We start from the raw sequence: 12,299 nt of genomic DNA on the forward strand, positions 1-12,299 counted from the left end.
ATTTTGATTCCCCCCTTTTTTTTTTTGATAGGTCTGACTAAAGTTTCCAATTTTATTGATCTTTTTGAAGAACCACCTTCTTGTTTCACTTATTTGTTCTAAAGTGTTTTTAGCCTATATTTCATGTATTTCTGCTCTGGTCTTTATTATTTCCTTCCTCCTACTGGTTTTGGGTTTTGTTTGTTCATTTTCTAGCTCCCTTAGGTGTAAAGTTTGATTGTTCATTTGAGATTTTTCTTTCTTTTTGAGGTAAGCCTCTGTTGCTATAAAGTTCCCCCTTAACACAACCTTTCCTGCATCCCAAAGATTTTGGACAATTGCGTTTTAATTTTCATGTGTCTTCATATATTTTTTTTATTTCTTCTTTGAGTCCTTGATTGACCCATTCGTTGTCTACTAGCATGCTATTTTACCTCCATGCAATTGTCTTCTTTTCAGATTTTTTCTTGGGTTGATTTCTAATTTCATATTGCTATTGGGAAAGATACATGATATGACTTCAATCTTTTTGAATTTGATGAGACTTGTTTTGTGGCCTAACATGTGATCCACTTTGGAGATTTTGAAAAGAATGTATATTTTTCCTTTTTAGGATAAATGTTCTGCATAGATCCATCTGGTCCAATATGTCATTCAAAGCTACAGTTTTGTCATTGATTTTCTGGATAATCTATCTATTGATGGAAGTGGGGTGTTAAAGTCTCCTACTCTTACTATATTACTCTCAATTACTTTATGTTTGTTAACAGGTGCTTTATGTATTTGGGTATTCCCATGTTGAGTAATGAATATTTACAATTGCTATATGTTCTTGGTGGATTTTTTACTTTGGGATTATGTAGGGTATGTAGGTCTCTTGTTACAGTCTTTGTTTTAAAGTCTCTTTTGTCTGATACAAGTATCTTTACCCTGGCTTTCTTTTCACTTCCATTTACATGATAAATGCTTTTCTTTTTTTTTTTTTAATTTTTTATTGGTGTTCAATTTACTAACATACAGAATAACCCCCAGTGCCCGTCACCCATTCACTCCCACCCCCCGCCCTCCTCCCCTTCCACCACCCCTAGTTCGTTTCCCAGAGTTAGCAGTCTTTACGTTCTGTCTCCCTTTCTGATATTTCCCACACATTTCTTCTCCCTTCCCTTATATTCCCTTTCACTATTATTTATATTCCCCAAATGAATGAGAACATATAATGTTTGTCCTTCTCCGACTGACTCACTTCACTCAGCATAATACCCTCCAGTTCCATCCACGTTGAAGCAAATGGTGGGTATTTGTCATTTCTAATAGCTGAGGAATATTCCATTGTATACATAAACCACATCTTCTTTATCCATTCATCTTTCGTTGGACACCGAGGCTCCTTCCACAGTTTGGCTATCGTGGCCATTGCTGCTATAAACATCGGGGTGCAGGTGTCCCGGTGTTTCACTGCATCTGTATCTTTGGGGTAAATCCCCAATAGTGCAATTGCTGGGTCGTAGGGCAGGTCTATTTTTAACTCTTTTCCATCCCTTCACTTTTAATCTTCATGTATCGTTAGGTCTGCAATAAGTCTCTTGTACATGGTATATAGGTGGGTCTTACTTTTTAAATCCATTCTGTCACCCTGTCTTTTGATTGGAGTGTTTAGTGTATTTACATTCAAAGTAATTATTGATATATATGTATTTACAGATATTTTCTTATTTTTTATGGTTGTTTTTATACTCCTCTGTTTCTTCTCTTGCTTTTTCTCTCATGGTTTGCTCACTTTCTTTAGGATATACTGAAATTCCTTTCTGTTTATTTTTTTCATATGTATTGTCAGTTTTTGTTTTGTGGTTACCATTATGTTTATATACAGTATTCTTATGCATATAGCAGTCCATGTTAAGTCGGTGGTTGCTTAAGTTTGAACCTACTCTTCACATCTTTGTCATCCATGTTTCAGGTATATGGTGTCATACTCTAGATCTTTTTATTTTATGCATCCCTGGACTGATTTTTATAGATATATTTAATTTTACTACTTTTGTGCTTCCTCCTTTTCTTCCTCCTTTCCACTCAAAGTCTCTTTAACATTCCTTGTACAGCTGGTTTAGTAATCATGAATTCCTTCAACTATCATTTGGGAAAGTCTATCTGTCCTATTCTGTGTGATAGCCTTGTTGGATACTGTTCTTAGCTGTTTTTTTCCCCTTCCCTTTCTGCAGTTTGAGTATATCATGCCACTCACTCTGGCCTGCCAAGTTTCTGCTGAAAAATCATCTGGTAGCTTTACAGGATTCCCCCTGTATGTAACTGTTCTTTTATTTTTCTCTTGCTGCTTTTAAAATTTTCTCTTTATTGCAACTTTTTTGGCATTTTAACTAGTATGTGTATTGTTGTGGACCAGTCTGGGATAATTTTGTGGGGTTCTCTCTCTGCCTCCTGGATGTGGATTTCTGTTTTCTTCCCCAGATTCAGGAAATTTTCAGCTATTTATTCAAATAAATTTTCTGCCTCCTTTCTTCTTTCTACTCTTTCTGGGATCCATATAATGCAAATGTTACCACATATAATGGTGTCACTAAATTCCCAAAGTCTATTTTCATTTTTATCATTTTTTTCTCACTCCTGTTCAACTCAATTGCGTCACCTTGTCTTTCAGAACCTTGATCCTTTCTTCTGCTTTCTCTAGTATATTATTTATTCCATCTAATGTACTTTTAATTTCAGTTATTAACTTCTTCATCTCTCGTTCTTATTTATGTTTTCTATCTCTTTGTCGAGGGTCTCACTGAGGTCTTCCATTTTTTTCTCGAGTATAGTGAGTATCTTTATGACCATTGCTTTTATTTTTTTTTTTATTTTATTTATTTTTATTTTTATTTTTTATTTTTTTTTATTTTTTTTATTTTTAATGACCATTGCTTTTAAATACTCTAGCAGGCATATTGCTTATCTCTGTTTTATTTAGCTCTCTTGATAGGATTTTGCCATGTTCTTTCATTTGGGGTATATTCTCCTGTCTCCTTGCTTTGTCTAATGCTCTGAGGCTGAGTTACATTTGCCTTCAGTCCAGTCCTATGCAGTGACTCTTTGCCTGTTTTGGGTAGGGTTCAGTCCCTGTGTTGTTAGTAGACCAGAATGGGATCTCATTGGGCTTGAAGTGAGTCAGATGAGGTACTTGCCAGAGATGCAGTTGCACCAAAATGTAGGGCACTTTTCCTGTGTTGTTCCCTGAAAAGCTTTCATTGGTGGGAGAGGCCTCCTATTAGACCAGATATCTGCTTCCAGCCCACTGCTTGGGTCATAGTTGGTTCATGCGTGGTTATCTTTTCCCTTCCCTAGGTCAGGAGTCACTTTAGAGTGCCAGACTCACCCTGTCATGGTTGCTTGAACACTGCCAGACTTGTGGCACTGCTTGGATGGACTCTGGCCAAGGAGTATTTGTAGGGGCACTTCCACAGGAAAAATCAGGGACACCCAGTGTTAGAAAGGTTGTTCAGGTCTGCTTTAGGAGGGGACCTGGAGCTGCTTTAGGAAACTTTTGTAGGGCTGGAGGGGATGAATTTGCAACAGAGTAAGGGGGCAAGATGAGTGGTGCCAGTGAGGCCCACTTTGGAAGGTGACCTGTAACCACTCAAACTAACCCCACTGGATTGGAAGGAACAAATTAGCATAAGTGTGCAGGATTGGGTTCTGCTGTTATCAAACTAAGTAAAGAGTGTTGGCATTGAACTGGTTTTTGCAGGTGTCCGTATATCTTGGCCACTGGACAGGGATGGGAAATAACACTAGCCAGATCCTTTGTTCCTGGAGAAGTCTCTCAGCAATCTCTTCCAGCACATGCTCTGAGATTAGTTAACAAATATCCCTCCTGTATACCTCAGTTATTTTTCAAACTACTGCTTGTATGCTTTACTTCTGAGGGCTGTTTATTATGTTGTCTCTTTAAGGGTGGGGACTCAGTTTCCTCTTGTCCTCTTGGCTCTCCCAGACTAAGCTTGCTAGTTTCTAAAGTTCCAGGTGTTAAGCCCAGCTGAATATAAGAACTCACAAAATTAGGTCTGGTTTTCAAGCCAAACATTATGAGGGTTTGTTTTCCTTGTTGGGTTCCCCATGCCTGGTGTCCTGGTGTGAAGGTCTGTTTCTCTCCACCCTCTGCATCCATGGAATTCCTCCTTCATAAGGACAGTCCCTTAAGTTCCTTTAGCTCCTGACAGCATCTCAGCCCTTCCTACTCCCCTGATCTAGCCTCTTTTGTACATTTAGGGTGTCTGTTCCACCCGTCTTTGGGTAGTTTTCTGGGTTATTTACAGTGATGTGAGTGCTATGTAAATGTATCCATGGGATGAGGTGAGCTTAGGATTCTCCAACTCCACCATCTCCCTAAAAAGTGTTTCTTAGTTCACTGTAATATTATGGTTTCATGGACACAATCCACATCAGCTTTCAGAGTTAGATGTTTTGAGGTTCATCTCTCAAGTGGGAGCCTTAAAAACTGGAGAACCAGATGGTGGGATCCAAATCTTTTATTGCTCAAGAAGAAGTTGGGAGTTATATATTTCCTCCTGAGTATGTGTGTCAGCCTCTTCTAACCATTTCAATATGGGTTTCTCGTATTCATTTGATGTATAGCAGAGGCTCAGCTAGTTTGGATTTCTTTCAGAGGTAATTGTTCCATATGTAGTGACAGATTCAGTGTGTTTGGAGGAGGTGATTTAAGGAGCCTCCAATATTGCCACGTTGAAGTGGAACCCACTTATCTTCCTTCTCATTTTCTCTTCTTTGACTGGATAATATCAAAAGAACTATCTTCAGTTTTGGAGATTCTTTCCTTTGCCTCATAAAGCCTGCTGTTGAAGTTCTGTATTATGTTTTTAATTTCATTTATTGTATTCTTCATATCCAGAATTTTTTAAATGATTTGTTTATTAAACTTCTAATCTTGTTCATGCATTGTTTTCCTGTTTATTGAGTTGTCTTTATTATCTTGAATTTCACTGAATTTCCTTAAAATAATTATTTTGAATTCTTCTTTCAGGCAATTACTGGGTTGCCTTTTTTTTTTTTTTTTTGGTGTTTAGTTACTAAAAATTGTTTTGCTTGGTAGTATCATATTTCCCTGTTTTCATTTCATGTTTCTAATAGTTTTGCATTTATGTCTGTACATTTGAGGATGTGTTACTTCTTGTCTTTTCAGACTGTCTTCAGACCTACCTAAAGGTGGCTGTGAGGGCGCCAGTCATGTGAAGTGCAGCATCTTGATTCCTAGAAGGACAGTTGGTAAGTCTGTGTATTGTTACTTGAGGTAACATCAGCAAGATGTTAAGATCACAGATCTTCTGTGGTCAAGAATGTGAAAGTCCTGTGGGTAGCACTGCTGGCTACTACTATTGAAGGTCCTCAGAAGTGAAGGCTTCTGGTATCTTGTTCTCCATTTTTCCTTTGGGAGAAAGTCTGGCCAATGGAATTACTTTTGGGACCTAAAGATATGGCATCCTTGCACTCACATTAGCAGTAGAAACAGGATCCAATTAGACACACACAGAGAATACCAAAGCTTCTCAGTTTTGGAGCACAGATCCACTACTGCCAGTATCTGAAGTGTGAGAGTGTACAGATCTCCTGTGGAACTAGGTTCTGTCTATGGGGCTCAATGCAGTGACTGAGGCCCTGGGGACAAAAAGAACAGAAATATTAGGTCTGAGATGACAGGGTGCAGCAGTGGCACACCCTGGGGATAGTGAGTTAAAGTCTGAACTCTTGCCCCAGGAGACAGGGCACAGAGAAGGAGCAATGCAGCCTGGTGATGGTGGAAGGAAGCCTTGACTTAGGACCAAGCGTGGGATGTAGAGCAGTGGAAGTTTAGGCTGGTAACAACCTATGAAAGTGAAAATTTGGGATTTGGGGTTGAGTGCAGAATAGCAACATCAGCAGCTGTCATCTCATGGATAGTTACCTGATAGTGGAGTGGAGCACAGTAGCAACTAGGGCACCTGGGAGCAGGTCTCATGTAGCCACAGCTCCATCCAGGGAAGAGACATACCAACAAAGACTCTGTAGCACTGTCAGCTGGGTTCATTGTTGATAAAAACTGTGGGGTTCCTCAGTAGCAAAGGTTTCAAGTGCCCATGGCCCTGAGGCTTGCTGGGGATTCTACTGGTCTCCTTCTCCCCATAAGGTAAAAATCCCTCTGAGAGGATCCTTCTTAGAATTGAGCTGCTCTGGCCTAGGGAATGGATGACACATGTAAAATGTTTCCTATGCTTCTTTATGTGGCCATTTTCAGGTTTGAGATTCAAAAAATTACTGTTGATGCTTTTAGTCCAAAGGTTTTCAGAGCTATTTTCATCAGTTTTTGGTTGGTTGTTTATTGTATTTATGGGGAAGACAAGTGTTGGGACCTCCTAGCCCTCCATCTGCTCAAAATTGACTCTATTTTATAGATTCCTGACCCCTTCTTTGTTTTAAATAGCATTATAATATATTGCACTTATTTTTTTTTAATCTCTGAGCCACTTAGTTTGATAGATATTTTACAGAATTGGATTTTGCTTTTTTAAATCTCCAAAGGGAAATCTTTCTCTCATCTCTCTCCCCTACCTCTCCCCAATTTTAAAGAGTTCAGTTGAGTTCATTTACAGTTTTATTTGTATTAGTTCTGAAATACTTTTACAAATATACATTTTCTCTATTTTAAGATTTTTATGACATAGAAATATTAAATTTTTTTTCAAAGGTTAGAAAAAAGATTGGTAGCCAAGAGAAAGACATTCTTTCCTTTATCTGGTGAGTATTTACTGAATATAAATTATGTGCTCAGTACTCTTTACTGAACAAATGTGGAAAAATCCTTTTGTGGAGGAGCTCACATTTTCTTAGTAGGGCTAATATTAAACCTAGTGAATAAATAAACTATGTAGTTAGCTTGTGGATAATATATGGTATGAAATACAAATAGATTATAGTAAGAGAAAATCTTGAAGATTTTTTGAATGAATGAGTTAGGGTTTCAGTTTTAAATAGGAGGGTCCAGGTAGACTTCATTGAAAAGATGACATTTGCACAAAAATGTGAATGGGATGAGAAGTTAGCTGTATAGCCATTAAGGGAAGGGCATTCCAAGCAGAGGGATTCCAGTATTGCCAATGATTCTTCTGAAGAAGGCAAGTGAAGATGGGTAAAAATATAGATGGAACTTTGAGGTGGAATGTGCATGCCCAGTTTTATTAGAAGAATGGAATATGAACATATCCTTTGAGGATGAGTTGAAGACATATGCAGGTTGGCAAAATATGGGAGAGTCATTGTGGGAAAAGCAAAGAGTACAAACTAGAGAGGAGTAAGAGTTGTGTTCAGGAACCACTAGGCTGACAAGAGAATGGATGTTATTCATTTTCAGTAGAGTCATTCAGGGAAAATAGGCAATTTTCTGTGAAACGCTGTTTGGACTAGATGTGGTTGTTGTTTGTTCATACTATATGCCAGCCTTTTCTAGGCTGCTTTATATATTTCAATACTATTGCAAAAATTATTAATTTTAAGTATGAGGTTTTTTGGACTCAAACAGAATAAACTATACAATGTTAAAATGTAGCCAACATCCAAGCTATCATTAGAAGATGGGATTGCTTTGGAGAAGGAATAAACAACAACAACAAAAATACATACTGGTTAATCTTTAGGTGATGGTTTTATTTTATAAGGTAAAAACTCAAAAGAGCCATTCTGATGAAAAGTGATAATTTATACCCAATAGGCACAAAGGCAAGTGTGCCAACAGGTACTGGACCTGGAAATAGGGGACAGGCAAGGAGTAGAAGCAAGTCATTTCTTTCTCAGTTGTTTTTATCATTAGGGTTTCAGATTTTATAATGGTTAACAATATATACTTTGTGAAATGAAATGTTTAGACATCTTTCAGTCACTTATTTTTGTATTGTAGTATGAAAAAAAAACAGTTGTTACAAAGTGTGTTTATGTGTAATTCCTCCTTTTTCATTCACTCTTTGCTAATATATTATTTTCACTAAGGCACAGCATTAATGTGAAAATCCAAGATACTTTATTTGTGGATTTTTTTAGGGTTGATATTATACTTGCAGATGAAAATGCTTTCAAAATTATTTATTTCAAACATTATCTTTGTGCGTTTTCTCATGCATACAATTTCTCATGTTGTAAATGCCATTACAGATACCTTGCAGTGGCTATAAAGCATTTTGAATGGCATCTTAAAAGTAATACCAAATATAAGTGATATAATTGAATAAAATTTAATATTGTGGGAGTTTAGTATTTTGTAGTGGGAATGTGATAATATTCTAATCATTCACTCTTGTTGAAAGCAATTCTGATTGAGATAACAAATCATGTATCATTTGGTCTGTAATATTAATGACTCATCCTTGAATTTTTATATCATTATCAATAACCACACATACTATTTATGTGGTACAGTGATGTTTCAGTTTTCACAGCTAGGTTTTTAATTTTTTATGTCGATATAGTGGCATATTTTATAGAGATGCTTCAACAACTATCTAGACATATTGTAGGCTGATAAATAGAAATTATCTTAAATTCATTTGCAATAAAATTGAATAGCTGACCCGAGGGCTTAGGTTAAGAGAGGCAAGTGAATGTATTGTACAACATCATTTTTTATTTCTTTTGGGTTTGATTTTTCTCTGTGATTTGTAATGAAATAGATTAATGGGCCCAATTCTATTACTGATTAAATGGATTTGACTGGGACCTTTAACAGAAAAGGCACAATAGCAGTCAGCTTCAGATCAAAAGCTTTAAAATAAAAATGAAGGACTATTTCAGGGAGAAAAAGAACTAGGCAGTAATATAGAGGGAGACTTATTTAAATTCAAATGGATCATTTGATTAAATGCAAGGATCACACTGCTACATGTTGTTAATAAGCTGGCATATACAAACTAGGTACTATTAAATTATGAAAATACTTCATGTGCAGACCAATTTTTTCCATTTTTCAAATATGTTTTGAATAGTTACTATGTACCAAGCATTATTAACTTTTGTTACAAATTGAATTGTGTCCTCCCCATAAAAGTTATGTTGAAGTCCAAACTTAACTTACCCGTGGAGTATGGCCTTATTTGAAAATAGGGTATTTGCAGATAATGCCAAGTTAAGATGAGATCAGTAGGGTAGCCTCTGATTCAAAATGACTGTTGTCCTTGTAAGAAGAGAAAAATTAGAATATGGATTCAAACAAAGGAGAAAATGGCCCATGTAAAGACAGAAAAGACCAGAAGAAAACCATGTGACAACAGAGGCAGAGGTTATAGTAATGCAGCTGTGAATCCAGCAAGTCTAAGGATGGGTGGCCATCACCAGAAGTTAGGAAAGGAAGGAGTTCTCCCTTAAACATTTCAGGGAAAGTATGGCCCTACTGACCCCTTGATTTTGGAATTCTTGTTTTCAGAACTATGAGAAAATAAACTTCTGTACTTTTAAGCCATCCATTTTGTGGTACTTAGGCATAGCAGCCCTAAAAATACAGAATTATGCATTCTAATATTAAAATATAGGCTATATATTTTAATAGGCTCTGGAAAAAGCTAAATGATGTGATCAATTTGTGAAACTGTTACAATGTCTCATTCAGATATAATTATATATACATACAAGCATCACTAAAGTAAGACATTTTACTAGTGACGCAAGACTCAATCACAATAAAGACATTTAAGGAACTTAAAAAGGGAAGACATATACCTCTACCCCCAAAAAAGTCTATAAAATAATTTTTCCAGTCCATGACACTGGTATAGATATGATGCCCTAATAATTTCTGGTGAAGAAGAGACTTCATTTGATTGGAAATACTTCAGGGAAGAGGCATGAGATTAGGATAGTTTGGATTTGATAGTTTGAAATACAAATTTAGAGGGAAGGTCTTGAATAGGTAACCATGTGGACAGAACCACAGAAATAAAAAGCACATGAGAGTGGGATATTCAACACCCATGCTCTTGTCTATGCTAAAATTCTTCAGTAGTGGCAGTTGTGATATTGAAACCGTATATTTCTACTTCTTTCTAATGCACTCAGCCTCTGAAGCAACTGGGAGGGGTTTCTACAAACTTCATCCTCTGGACAGACAAGGTAAGAGTTAAAAGGGAAAAAAACAAGGAGTCAAATACTTCACCTTGAATGTCTGTAAACTTATAAACTTTCACTTTCAAGAAACTCATACTTGAGACAAAAGTGTATTTGTTTTCCTTTCCCTTCTGCAAAGCTTTCATTCAAATATGAAGAGCCAGACCCTGTTAGAATTTAAGCCAAGCATTGGTATTTTAGCATAGGAAACCGAGGTTTAGACTGATTATCATATGGGAAGAGAGATCACAAAGGAATGTAGCTAGACATTAAAAAAATATGGTTCTTTAGGAAGTGCCCATCTCCAGTGTTTTGGATTAAGCCCAAAGATTGGTGGAGATAAAGTAAACCCCTAGAAATGAAAAGACTAATCACTTGGCTTCCCACAGTATAATATAAAAAGTGCCAAGCCTTATGGGAAAACCCACTATCCAAAATGGTAGCTGGGAGATTCTTAGTCAGATGGGTATGAGGTCAACCATACAAAGTCATGAATTCCCAGGGTAGTGTGGGAAGATAACCAATGTTCCTGAGTATCCTGTCCCCACCAAAGGTTCAGAATTGATGAGAGCATCAAAGTACTAGAAAAAGAATGAGAGTTGGGACAAAGAGGATGCACTGTTTAATACTGACAGTTAAAACCTGATATGGGGACATGCACTGGATCAGTAAAAGCAATGAAAATAGTGAGGGCCAGATGGAGGTGAACTACATTTTGATGCAGACTAGTCAGAAAGTGGCATGAGGAGCAGATATCCCCCTTCTAATACTGAGATATTATAACTCCACCTTAGGATTTAGATAACTCAGAGAGAAATTAAGGAGAACCATGTCTGTGTATATTTGTGTGTGCCTGATGATGGTATATGTGTGGGACGTAGGATTCTAAGAGTCTTGTTGTAAAACAGAAGTAATTTTTAAGATTTTATTTATATATTCATGAAAGACACATAGAAAGGCAGAGATGTAGGCAGAGGGAGAAGCAAGCTCCAGGCAGGGAGCCTGATGTAGGACTCGATCCTGAGACCGTGGATCACGCCCTGAGCCAGGGGCAGGTGCTCAACCACTGAACCACCCAGGTGTCCCCAGAAGTACTTTATTTACCATGAATTAGTAGAGTTGAGCATTTTTTATCTCCATAGAATTGGGATCTTAAGAACAATAAACGCAGTTACAAACAAAGTTCTATTTTACACACCCAATTTTGTGGACTGTTTTCACTCTATAGTTGATATCTATTGAAAGAAATTGAGACATGGGAGTGCCATAAATGATAATTTACCCTATGTCCTGATGAAGAGTCACATTTATGAAATACTGTGATTAGGCCATTTAATATTAATCTTTTATACTCTTAAAAGATTTTTTACTGAAGCATAGTTGATACACAATGGTGCATTAGTTTCAGGTGTAGAACATCGTGATTCAACAAGTCTATAGGTTGTGCTCACCACAAGTGAGCAGAAGTACCACAAACTGGATGGCTTTACTTTTTATCCTCATGACTTATTCGTTCCATAACTATAAGTCAGCATCTCCCCTCTGGCAACTAAGAGTTTGTCCTCTGTACTAATGGATCCGTTTCTGCTTTTTGTTTTTCAGATCCTACTTGTAAGTAAAATCAATGTTTTTTGTCTTTCTCTGACTTCCATTAGCATGATACCTTCTGTATCAATTCATTTCTCATATGGCAAGATCTCACCTTTTTATGGCTAGTGTTCCATTGTGTGTGTGTGTATACACCACCTTATTCATCTATCAATGGACATATGGGTTGTTTTCAGATCTTGGCTATTGTAAATAATGTTCAATAAACATAGAGGTCATATATCTTTTTAAATGAGTGTTCTCATTTTCTTCTTCTTTTTTTTTTTTAATTTATGATAGTCACACGCAGAGAGAGAGAGGCAGAGACACAGGCAGAGGGAGAAGCAGGCTCCATGCACCGGGAGCCCGACGTGGGATTGGATCCCGGGTCTCCAGGATCGCGCCCTGGGCCAAAGGCAGGCGCCAAACCAGTGCGCCACCCAGGGATCCCTGTTCTCATTTTCTTTTACAAATACCCAGTAGTGGAATTACTGAATTGCATAGTATTTCTATTTTTATTTATTTCTATTTTTAATTTTCCACAGTGGCTGTGCCAATTTCCACTCTCACCAATAGTGCACAACTATTCCTTGACTCCACCA

At 37.1% G+C, this 12,299-nt stretch overlaps 1 long non-coding RNA gene across 1 annotated transcript in view; it reads left to right on the forward strand.

Annotated features, from left to right (window-relative positions):
* The window catches only part of LOC111098890, a 30,051-nt gene extending 18,006 nt beyond the window's left edge, over window positions 1-12,045 (forward strand). The window contains exons 2-6 of the long non-coding RNA XR_005369933.1: window positions 5,174-5,256; window positions 6,713-6,762; window positions 10,063-10,116; window positions 11,713-11,721; window positions 11,998-12,045. This is a non-coding gene — a long non-coding RNA (uncharacterized LOC111098890). The remainder of the gene's footprint in view (window positions 1-5,173; window positions 5,257-6,712; window positions 6,763-10,062; window positions 10,117-11,712; window positions 11,722-11,997) is intronic.
* Window positions 12,046-12,299: the final 254 nt, after the last annotated feature.

This window comes from Canis lupus, chromosome 15 (assembly GCF_011100685.1).
Source record: "Canis lupus familiaris isolate Mischka breed German Shepherd chromosome 15, alternate assembly UU_Cfam_GSD_1.0, whole genome shotgun sequence".
NCBI lineage: Eukaryota > Metazoa > Chordata > Mammalia > Carnivora > Canidae > Canis > Canis lupus.